Source organism: Pseudorasbora parva, chromosome 4, assembly GCF_024679245.1.
Source record: "Pseudorasbora parva isolate DD20220531a chromosome 4, ASM2467924v1, whole genome shotgun sequence".
NCBI classification, from domain to species: Eukaryota; Metazoa; Chordata; class Actinopteri; order Cypriniformes; family Gobionidae; genus Pseudorasbora; species Pseudorasbora parva.
Window position 1 is genome coordinate 4,820,463 of NC_090175.1, and position 12,294 is coordinate 4,832,756.

The 12,294-nt window shown below is 37.4% G+C and overlaps 1 protein-coding gene across 1 annotated transcript in view; it reads left to right on the forward strand.

Annotated features, from left to right (window-relative positions):
• Window positions 1-9,654: 9,654 nt before the first annotated feature.
• The window catches only part of LOC137072729 (B-cell receptor CD22-like), a 39,577-nt gene continuing 36,937 nt past the window's right edge, over window positions 9,655-12,294 (forward strand). The window contains exons 1-2 of the mRNA XM_067440655.1: window positions 9,655-9,744; window positions 9,855-9,932. The gene's annotated coding sequence lies outside the window, so the exon portion shown is untranslated. The remainder of the gene's footprint in view (window positions 9,745-9,854; window positions 9,933-12,294) is intronic.

Genomic DNA, 12,294 nt, shown 5'->3' on the forward strand with positions numbered 1-12,294 from the left:
TCTATCTATCTATCTATCTATGTCTAATGTCTGCCCTGTCTGAAAGGAAAGAAGTTCCCCAAATGTGTTTGTCTTTTTTTGTGTCTTTTTTTGCCTCAAACCAAAGGAAGAGGAAGTTAAATCATGATGCTTGTTAAGAGCTCCACGTTGGCCCTGATCTCATCATTTGTCATTTGGTCTCTACTTTAAGGTAAGACAGACTTTCATATTTCCCTCATCTTTTAGTTTTTTTTTTTTTTATTATTATATTGTTTGTTTATTAGTTTTGGATGTTTTTTTTACATAGACAACAGTGTCTAGAACAAAAAGTACAATTACAGGGGAATAATGATAAACAAACTAACTCCAGCTGTGGTCAAAGATTCGGTCCCAGTTTTTAAAGCAATCAATCTGTGGCCAGAGGATTAGACATCTATATCCTCCCCTAGTTTTTTCTTTTAGTATTTGTAAGCTACCTGATTTGTACATATTTGACGAGTTGCCCAATTCGTATGATTTCGTACAAATGACCCAACCTCAAACCCCTAAGCCTACCGTCACTGCGGTTTAGAGGTTGTATCACCACATCAGTTGGTGATATACAATCATTCAAACTACATCTAGTGACAACATTGGGGTAAGCTGAGCCATCTTTTACTTAAGTAAAATTTTTCAATAAGAAAAAAATGAGACTGTATTTAAGAATATCTCCTGTCAGCTGTAATGATAAAAAAAAACCCCCAAAAAAACATGTATATTACTGTAGCTTTCCTGAAAGCATTGTTCACTTCTTGCTGCCTTTCATAATGGATTATATTTGCATCACTTATAGATTATCAATGTTTTAATCATACAATAATTTATATTTTTAGGGTGGATTTCCACTGTCTATGATGAAACATTAGATTAAGAAAAAAAAAAAAAAAATGCTTTAAATAAATTTGAAATCTCTATTTTTACTAAAGAAACAACACTGAAAAAAATTGGAGTGACATTTACTTAAAAAAAGCTAGGCAACTTTTTCCACACAGAAAGTGCTTGCAATCTTTACTCTGACTATTCTAAGTAATATTTACTTACTAGAACCACTTATCTTTTAAGTAAAATACACAAGTAAATTGCACTGGCAATTCTCATCTATAGATTGTAACTTTCACTCAGATTACCATTGCATCCAATTACAAAACCCAGGTGAACATTGCTGATATTTCTGAGTTTTGCACCCAGAATGCATTGTGGCAGGAAGCATGTCACCATTGTTGAGATTCATAGGCTGAATCTTGATATCTGTGTGTGAGTAATGCTTGCAGGAGTTTAAAGTGCTCAGTGTACAGTCTGTTATAAAACATATTTTTCATATGTTTCTGGTTAAAACCGTGCTGGATCTTTTCTAGAATAAAACAAGGTTAATAATATATTGCTCACACTCAGTCATAAGATCAGCTAATTAAGCCACTACACAATGATCATATTCTGATCATCAAGCAGCCGACAGCATCTGATTGTGTGTTCTCTGCTTTTCTTGCCATAGCAAACTCAATTACAGCAGCCAGAGAAACACTAACATTAAAAAGTCATCAAACTGCCCAACTAAAGAAAACACTGATCACCATAATGCTGACATAAAAATACTCTATTAATTCTCAATAAGAGCTTATGTAGCTTTAGCTACCGTTATTGTGATTAAAACTCACGTTCAGTTAAAAGTCAAAACTTATTGAGAGTAAGTTAGCCACATAAAAGCAACTTCCCAAAATGACGGTCTCTGCCACCACTGAACAAATGGGATATTTTTGTTATTTTATTTTTTTTTTTTTTAAATCTGTGCGCATTTTCAAATGCACTTTGCTTTTCAGATTAAAATTTACTTAATATTTTAGGTGAATGTGCTGTGACTTTAAAACATTAAATATTATTTGTAAATATATGATAAAATGTACTTTTTTCTCAGTTAAGTTATTACATGAACAGACTGTGTAAATTTTACTTATAAGATTAAGATATATAATTCCAACTTAATCTTGATTTTACAATGTAATAATTACATGAAATAATGCAATAGATGTTACCATACCACAAAGTCATTTTTTTTCATTGAAGTATAAATTATGTTGTCTGACGTTTGCTGTTTTTTCTTGATCGCTTTGGCACATTTTCTGAAACAGTCTTAACATTCTCTGAACTGCATGTTCAATTGTCGCAACTGCTGTAAAACCAGAATGGTAACACTTTAGAATAATGGTCCGTTATTAATAGATAACTATGCAGGAGGTAATGCGGGACTAATAAGTAGCACTGCATTAACACTTCAGCTACTACTATTAACTAATATAGAAACAAGCTCAACTAATCGGTAAGTAATATTGAATTCAGGACTAAGATTTCCCTCATGACTAATGAGTTACTCATTAGGTCATTAATAGTTACTGAATGAGAATGGCGTCACTAATAACTAATAGGTAACAAGGAAAAATATATAATTAATTACTAATCACAACATTAATATGTCTGAGATGTGAGAAAGTGTCTTTCTTAACTCTCAGTGTGGTCATAAAATGCATCACTAATTACTTTAAGTGTTACCTTTAGTGCTGCATCACCTCCTGCATAGTTATCTATTAATAACGGACCATTATTCTAAAGTGTTACCATCAGAATTCTATTGTATTGTAACTTACCCAGAAATTTCATTCATGTTTCAAAACCTAGTTATTGCGTCAGTAAGTTGGTCAATGCCACCAAAATAAAGTGTGTTTTGTCATTGTGTGAGTCACACTGGGCAAAATGTGTCGATTTTTTTTTTTTTTTTTTTTTTTTTTTTACCAATGTGTTATTCAAATATCATGTTTTTTTTGTTGTTGTTGAAACGGACTGCTTTTTATATTATACAATAATATCAATTCTGTCTAGCTGTCCATCTGTCGAGTTTTTTAGATACAGATTTCAACAGTGGGCCAAATTTATTGGAAAAAGTCAATAATGTAGTAGACAAAAAAGAAATTGGACACATTCTCTTGTGAATTTCCTTAACACCCCCACCATAACTGTGATTTTTCTGTTTACATGTGACACATTTCTACAAAAATAAACTGCTGTTGCTTATTCCATATATCCTACTTTAACTTTATTGGTTTATTGGTAAAATTGTGAATCCTATTGCATTACTCTAGCAGGTAATTTGCCAACACAACAAAACAAAAAAGTTAAATTAACTCTCTCCAGAGTTTATTTGAAGTGTCAAATTAACACCGAAGCAGTGTTGAAGTTATATTGAGTTATGATTGACCATTAGTGAAAAACACCTGATGATAACAAGCAGAATCACTGAGGGAAAGAGTCGTCGGTTTTAAGTCAATTAATGATCAATGTTTGCTTTAGTTTGTCTCTTGGCTTTTTAATTGTCTTATGGCTGCTTTAAGTAAGGGATAATGTCCACCCAGCCGGTTGTTACCGCAGAATAAACCCCGACAGAGTGATCAGGACCCCGACGCGAAGCGGAGGGTTTATTCTGCGGTAACAACCGGCTGGGTGGACATTATCCCGCTTATTACACGGCTACTAGTCTCAAATAAATTATTATTAGACACAAAATACTGTCTTGAGATTAAATATTTTATTAGCTCTTACGCAAAGCTTCCACAAAGAAAAACAGTGCTTTAAGCCTTTATCTATTGCTGCTAAATGTTGAAAATGAATGCTGAAAGGGTTAGTTCACCCAAAAATGAAACCAAGCCTATGATTTACTCACCCTCAAGTTTATAGGAGTATATCATATGACATTCTTCTTTCAGACAAATACACTCGGAGTTATATTTAAAAAGCCCAGGCTAACGTTAATCCAAGCAGTAACGTTAGTTGTAGTTGTGTTTGAAGTCCATAAAAAAATGCAGCTGTCCATCAAATTACGTGCTCCACACGGCTCCGATGGGTTAATAGAGCCTTCTGATTCCAATCGATGCGCTTGTGTGAGAAAAATATCCATTTTAAAACGTTATAAAGGAAACCTGCCTTGAAGTCTTCCATTGTAACCCAAGGCTGTTTAAGCCACAAGATGGCACCAGCGTTAAGCATAGAAGTAGTACCGGTCAAGATAACTCGTAGTACCCGTATGAGCGGGTGTTATCTGGAAATAACATACCGCTAGAATGCGCGATTGACCAATCAGAATCAAGTATTTCACAGAGCCGTGTAATAACTTTGTTTATAAAACACATTTGTTATGGCACGGAAAAAAAAACTCTTCAGGTGTTGATTATTTTTTGATTGTAGTATAGTCATCATGTTGTGACATGAACTGAGATCATTCTGAGCCCAATCTCTGATCCTATGGCTGATGTATAAAGAATTGCATTACAGAAGCCCTGTGACATTTCAACATGAGGTTTTGCACTGATGGCGTTGATTCTTGATGTCTAAGTGATAGAGTAGTTCAATGTTTTTTTTATCAGAACAACTTTTAAAAATTCCCCTGATTATATTGAAAATGTCAGATCTTATATGCTGTAATCAATAAAGTTAACCTAACTCAGAGATTAAGCTCTAAATGAGATCAATGATTCAGGTCAAAACATAATCAACAACACCTGATCACATTTTCTCTTGACTCCTCGGGTCATTATAACTCTGTTACAGCAGCCAAACAAAATCTAATGTTAAAAAGTCAAAGTCAAGAGCCCAACTAAAGCAAGTACTGATCACCATAATGGTGACTTGAAACCGGCAACTCTTTCCTCCAGTAATTCTGCTTGTTAATAGCAGGTGTTCATTACTATTGGTCAACCATCAGTCAATGAATCACTTAATTCTCTTATTAACTTAATTCTGAGTTAAATTGAACACTCTTGAGTAGGGTTGGGTACTGGCACCCCTGGACAGAATCAGAATGCAGATTTCGGCTCCTCATTTCGGTGCCCCCCACTTAAGTTCAAACGTGCTTCCACGCTTTGGCTGGCGCCGGGCAAGAGACAGATGTGATCGTCACATATCACAACTATTCAGTGTTTTCAACCACATCATGTTTATTTAGGTTCCAGACATTTAAATGCACTTAAGCACTAGCAAAACACACACACTGATTTGTATAGAAGCAGCAGAAAAAATACATCTGAGATACAGCGCTATCGCAGCTGCTGTGTGTCTAGTGAGAGTCACGACTCGTCGCCATGGAAACAATAGGGCAACTCGTTCTAAAATATTTAGTCAGAGAATATGGTCATATTTCAGCAAAATAAAGTTAAACCTTGAAGATGGTAAAACAATAAAATAAAAAGCATTCTATAATGTCATCCATCGTCGTTTTGTGGCTCTCTCTTTTTTTTTTTTTTTTGTTCAGGCACCGTTTAGGCACCGGTACCATTTTAAAAGTACCGGTTTGGCACCAGTATCGTAAAAAACCCAAACGATATCCAACCCTACTCTTGAGTGTGTTAATTAAACACTGGAGTTTTTGCTGTGAATTTGGTGGACGTATTCTATGTCATATGTATTTACGGAACATACATGCATGCCCGGCATAGTTTTGATAACTGAAATGATGGTATGATGTTTACAATCGTCTGAGAACAAGCCATGTGCATTTAGTTACTCTGCTAATGGAAGACAGTTGTACTTAAACACATGCAATTTACTTATATCAATAATAAATTCAAATATGGTGTGAACAAGACTTATTGTTTTGAGACTAGAAAAAAAAAAAAAAAACTTCAGAGAATTTGAGAATTGACTCAAAGCTAAAAAACTATTATAGGAGGCCAGCCAATTTGGTGGGAAGCTCCTCTGCTGATCTTACAGGGGTTGTATCCACTTGTAGGAGGCGTTGTAAATATCAAAAATATAATTTTGAAAAACTTCTGTACATTTGATGTAGGTGTTGCTATGGTGACAGCAGTCAGAATGGCTCCTCTTATTCTGATCTTCCTGTTTATGATTCACGGTGAGTCACTGCAACTGTTCACTCTGTAGATACACTCAGTAGATTTGTTGTATGTATTTAATGGTGCCCTAGAATGAAAAATTGAACCATGGCATAGTTGAATATCAAGAGTTCAGTACATGGACATCACATGCGGTGAGTCTCAAACACCATTATTTACTCCTTCATATGTAAATCTTGTTTTTAAAAAACACCACAGAAAAACAGGCGATTTTCAGGCGAACCCCAACTGTGACGTAATTGCTGGGGATCATTAATATGTATGGCCCCCAACATTTGTATACGGCAGCGCATGCGTCACGAGAGGATAGTGAAAAAGGCAGATCATGAAAATGGAGGTTATGTTCCATGATGTCCAGGGGATGTGGGGACTTTTCATAGCCTTCCTGAACAAAACTGTCAACAGACATGTTTATCTATAACCGGATACCGCAACAATTTAAGTAAAAGTTGTTGGTTTGCTCGGCCCATTTCACCACGGACAGTTTTTCTAACCTGGACAATAGCAGGCTTCACTCAGCATCTGATACTGGAGGAGCGGTAATTCAAACTATATCCCTGCAAGCAGTAAGTAGGGATTTTTTTTCCACTTATTGACTGTCTAAATTTCTGAGTAAACTGGAAGTTTCTAAGTGAGACAACATTAACGATCATATCCCCTTTGTTGTCTAGATCCAACGCAAGATGCTAGTACAGTAACAATAGGAAACTCCAGGTAGTAACGTTATACATCTGTATGACGATTGTCAAAGTTAATATTATTTCCTACCAGTGTTGTCATACAAATCTACAAAATACAACCGTAGATCCATATGGCAATCCCTTTTGTTGGATAGAATAATCCGGATTTTTTGTTGGAAATTATGACTTACCCTATAGGCTATTTTCATCAACAACACATACGTTAACTCAGGAGCTAACTATGTAGTTGCTTACAGATCGCTTACTCGATCCTTCTAGCATTACCACTTAAGTTGAAACGGTAGTTTTTGACAAGGCATCGTTTGTTAAAAAAAAAAAAAAAAAAAAACTGTAGGCTACTGTACTGTACAAACAACATATTTGTACGCTAACGTTACTCAGTTCGCTGTTTAGAGTTTGTGATTCAAAGTGAAGAAGCTATCATTGTAAAATCAAACGGTGATGCATTACAGTGATTAAAATTAAAATGCTAAAAACAAAGTTGTGACTGCTGACGATATGAGTTAACGTATAAAGTTAATGTTGTATGCTAGTTCACATGTAGGCTGAAGTACAGACGTTACGTTTTGCAGGTCTTACTAAAAATATAGACTAAACTTACCACTCAAAAGCGTCTATTTCCAATTCCAAAACAATTGGTTGTTCCTCAAAATCTTTGTCTTCGTCAGAAACAGGATCAAACATAAGGTTGGATGCATAATCTCTCCATGATTGACAGAATACGGTAGATGCGTTTCTGTCACTGAGCTGCGCAGTGAAACAGCCAATCAGAGCCGGCCTCCACATTAATATTGATGACCCTTCCAAAAAGGCAAAAACTGACCATTACATCCTAGGGACAATTTCTGGGGTTGTAAATGGACCTGTAAAACCATATCTGGACAATTGCAACCCTTAAATAAGTCACATACCCTATATGTAGATATCAGAGAACTCATTCTAGGGCACCTATAATTTGTCTAGCATTCCATAGAGTTGAGGATAAAATACCTATCAAAGTATATAATGTATTTTGATGAGATATTGTGCTCATGATGAATTCTGTGTTTCAGGAGTTTTCAGTGATGATGAGGTTGATGATGATGATGATGGTTGGCGTGTGAGTTACAGTCCTTCACACATCTGTGCACTAAAGGACTCAACAGTGATAATGAGATGCTCTTATACATACCCTACTGGACATCAGATCATGAACGTGTTCTGGACTAAAGGCCCTATATTAAAGGGTAAAGTGTTTCCAGATCTGTCTGAGGACCCTGAATACAGTCAGAGGCTTCAGTATCTGGAAGATAAACAGAAGAGCAGCACCGTCAGACTGAGTCATGTGACACTGAAGGATTCACACAAGTACTATTTCAGAGTCATCACTGATAGAGATAAATGGATTGGTAAACCAGGAGTGACTCTTACTGTCACAGGTGAGTTTCATGAGGTTTATCTCTTCTTCTGTGCATTATGTTGAATAATAATCAGTGTATGACAGCAGCACTAGATATAATGTGTGTGTTGTGTTCAGATCTTCAGGTGGAGTCTCCTGAGAGAGTGACAGAGGGAGATTCAGTCCGTCTGACATGTAAAAGCAGCTGCACTCTGACTGACAGAGCAACATTCATCTGGTCCAGAAACTCACAGCCATTACCTGAGAGAAGAGACGGAAACAATGAACTCCTGCTGCAGTCAGTCAGAAGAGAGGATGCAGGCAGATATAGCTGTGCTGTACACGGACACACTCACACATCGCCTGATGTTTATCTCAATGTCACGTGTGAGTACAGATTCATTCATATTTTGACCTCTCGAGTCAGTGTATTCACGTATATCATATCATATAATAATAATAATAATTGATTTTATTTATAACGCACTTTTCATTTTGAAGACTCTCAAAGTGCAACAATGGAAAAGGGAAAAACGACAAAAAATGTATCATTTAATATCATATATCACGTATCACAATGGAGAATTCGATTTTGTAAAAGTTTCAAAGACAAATATGATTGTTTTCATCAATTATTTTAATTGTATATACTGAACCTTTAGACCCACCCAGGAGCGTCTCAGTGTCCATCAGTCCATCTGGTGTAATAGTGGAGGGAGATTCAGTGACTCTGAGCTGCAGCAGTGATTCAAACCCTCCTGCTCAGAACTTCAGCTGGTATAAAGGAAGAAAGTTTGTAGGATCTGGAAGAATCTACAGCATCTCAAAGATCAGCTCTGACTACAGTGGAGAATACAAGTGCAAGTCCATCAATGAACATGGAGTTAAATACTCTGGTGCTGTGACTCTAAACGTCATGTGTGAGTTTATTATAAAACATAAGATGCAAATTCTCTGTTTTGATACAATATGTTCATACTAGTAATTTAATAAAATGAGTAAGAGTTCTTAAATAATTTGGTGATTGTTATTAGATCCTCCCAGGAGCGTCTCAGTGTTGATGAGTGGATCTGGTGTAATAGTGGAGGGAGATTCAGTGACTCTGAGCTGCAGCAGTGATTCAAACCCTCCTGCTCTGAACTTCAGCTGGTTTAAGGAGAATGAAGCCTCAGCTGTTGGATCTGGACAGAGTTTCAGAGCTCTACAGAGTGGACGCTTCTACTGTCAGGCTCACAATCAACATGGATCTCAGAGATCAGACGCTGTAACTGTGACTGTTAAAGGTAGAGCGGCTCATGTGCTTGTATTCCTCTTTTGAAATTTAAGTAAACTTATGAATTTATCTTTATCTTTTTTTCTCTTGTCCCAGTACAATATTGGAAGACATATCACACAGTGGTTGTAGTATCTCTTTGTGGAGTTGTAGCTGCTGTCATCATTGTGCTACTAACCTGGTAAGAGTCTAAAGTGACTTTTTGTATTTAGTTATGTAGTTTAATAGTATGTTGTTTTAATGGAATATGTTTTATTTTTACGCAGCTATATGAAGAGAGATAGACTGCAGTCCAAGGTCAGTCAGTTTTGCTACAGTATGGATGCAAATACAGGTTTGCCACACTGAACATGAACTAAAATGATCACAGCACTCATGGATTTCTCATATTTTTCTTCCTCTCAGTCTCCCACAAACAATTCTAATGGCATAAATATGAACTCTGATAATAGGCAGATCTCACATGGGCATGATAATGTGGTAAGTGTTCCTTATTTTCTTCTAGCCTACAATAATTCCAAAGCTAGTTTTTTTTATTTTTTATTTTTTATCTTGGTTCTCATGTTTTCTTCTATCGTTCTTCCATTAAGGCCTTTCATCCATACATGAATGCTCTTGAAATGGACATCCCTCTGTATGAGAATGTTACAATTTATGAGAATTTACCCGTAAGTACCCAGCTCTTCTCATTGAAAGATAGTCTTGTGCTATTAAATGTCCTACTTTGTCAGTCTTCTCTCATCACTAAAGACTATGATATGTGCCTTTTTAACATTTCAAAATGGCTAAACTTCGTAAATGCATCAAATTTTTGTCTCAGGCAAACAGAAATAGGCTGTAGTGGAGGATAGCACTCTAAAATATTTTAGAGTCTTCAAATGAGTGGAGCCTTGGATGATTGACAAGAGAGTCTGATGAGGATTTTTTGGAGGATTTTGAAAAGACTGAACAAATGTGACAATGGATAAGTAGCAGTCAAAGGCTTGTGGCTGGCAAATAATTCCATCTTGAATATTATATTTTTGACTTGTTTGATTGTAATTTCTTATAGTTAAAGCTTATTGTTTATTAATTTAAAGGGGGGGTGAAACACTCAGTTTCAGTCAATCTCATGTCAATCTTGAGTACCTATAGAGTAGTATTGCATCCTTCATATCTCCGAAAAGTCTTTAGTTTTATCATATTTATAAAAGAAATATAGGCTGTACCGAGTCTTTCCGGAAAAAACCGAGCGCCTGGAGGCGTATCGTGTGGGCGGAGCTAAAGAATGACAAGCGCACAAAGCGGTGACGTCCTCAAGCGTGGAGAAATCCATCTATCTCAGCTAATACAGATAATGATCCACAATCAAATCTGAGGGAGAAATAAATTGAACAGGAGAAACGGCAACATCAGGACGTCCGTCTCTGTGGTATGTAAGTTACTGTATTTAATGGCCTCTCCACATTTCTGTGTGTTTACTCGCAGTGTATGAGGACATGATTGGGTTTATGGACTATTGTATGGGACTAGACCTTAGAAGTAGCAAGCAAAACGGTTTTGCACGTCAGAATACTGTAACGTTATACAGAGAACAACAATGGAGTAACCGTTAACAGTTAGCGCATTTGAATGACGAAGCACGCGATCGTGTCGTTTACTGATGTTTACTCATGCGTCTGTAGCCAAAAGCAGAGACATTTGAAGCAGTTTAAGTTAACTCACCTGCTGCTTCCAAAGCAGGACCGAAGCTTCGCTGGGACTGCTCCGTCAAAAACACACTTCTTTGGTATGATTTGGTAAAGTCCTGACAGCAGTGGCGTGTAAATACATTTTGAGACGCAACTGAAACGATGTTGTGAAGCTTCCCATCATTTCTGCGTTCAAATCGGTTCAAATGCGGCGCTGCCTTCCCGGAATGCTGTGCTGAAGCGTTGAAGTCGCTCGACGTCACCCATAGGAATAAAGATAAGCGCGGCGCCACATAAGTGTTCACGGACGACTGGATCTGCACCTGAGAGACTGTTTACAGCGTGCTCTAGTCACGCGCGCGCGCACCCTACCGGGAGAAGAGCCCGTACAGCCCATACAAGGACCTTCCGCTCTTATTAACGTCAAGTAGACCCATATTCGAAAAAAACTCGCCGAAACTTGTGAGAAACCGGAAGGAGTATTTTTGACACAGAAATACTCCATCAAACGTCCAACATTAGTTTTTGAAACTTTGTCTATGTTTAGGATGGGAATCCAAGTCTTTAACAGTGTAAAAAGCTCAGTATGCATGAAACAGCATTTCACCCCCCCCTTTAATTGATTGTTGTTGTTGTTTGTGTCAGTGTAAACCTATGCTCAGTGTAGATATACAAATAAATTAATTTTTGAATAAATAAATTGGTTTATACCACAGGGCTGTTGAATGCTTGAATCCGATTGGTTGACGAATGTTCTCAGGTGTGCAATTATTTTCAGGGAATCACATGGCTAAAGCAGTTCCAGCAGATCTTGGCTGCATTACAGTTCCATATCCAATGGATAATTGATATCTCAGTTCTCAGCACCCTGTCCCAGTGCTGTTCTTCCCAGAAGAGGTTAGCAGATCATGTTTCTGCCTGAAACAGGTCTGATGCCTGCTTCCACCTCACTACTCTTGGTGGTGGGGCCGCCAAGGGGTGCAGTGCAGGCCATCATGGCCCCCACCAAATCAGGTGGAAAACTCAGGAGCAAGCATCCCTGAGACAGGCGATCGTACCCAAATTATCAATAAAAGACCAGTTTGCTATGTCTCTGGGTCCCAAGACAACGTGGATGGCAGTGTGTAACGTTATGCCTTAAAACTCTCATCCCTCTCTTCTATCGCCAGCAGCAGCAGTATGCTGTTTGAGGGCAATATGCTTTCTCACACACCACCTTCCCAACCGTGGAGCCAGGTAAGTGTTGCACCACATACTTAGACCCCACTCCAGGACACTGTGCCTTCCAGGTCAGGTTCTTGCCCTCCTCCTTGCTGCCCCACTGCAGGTACATTTGAGACATTCAGAGGATCTTGACTAA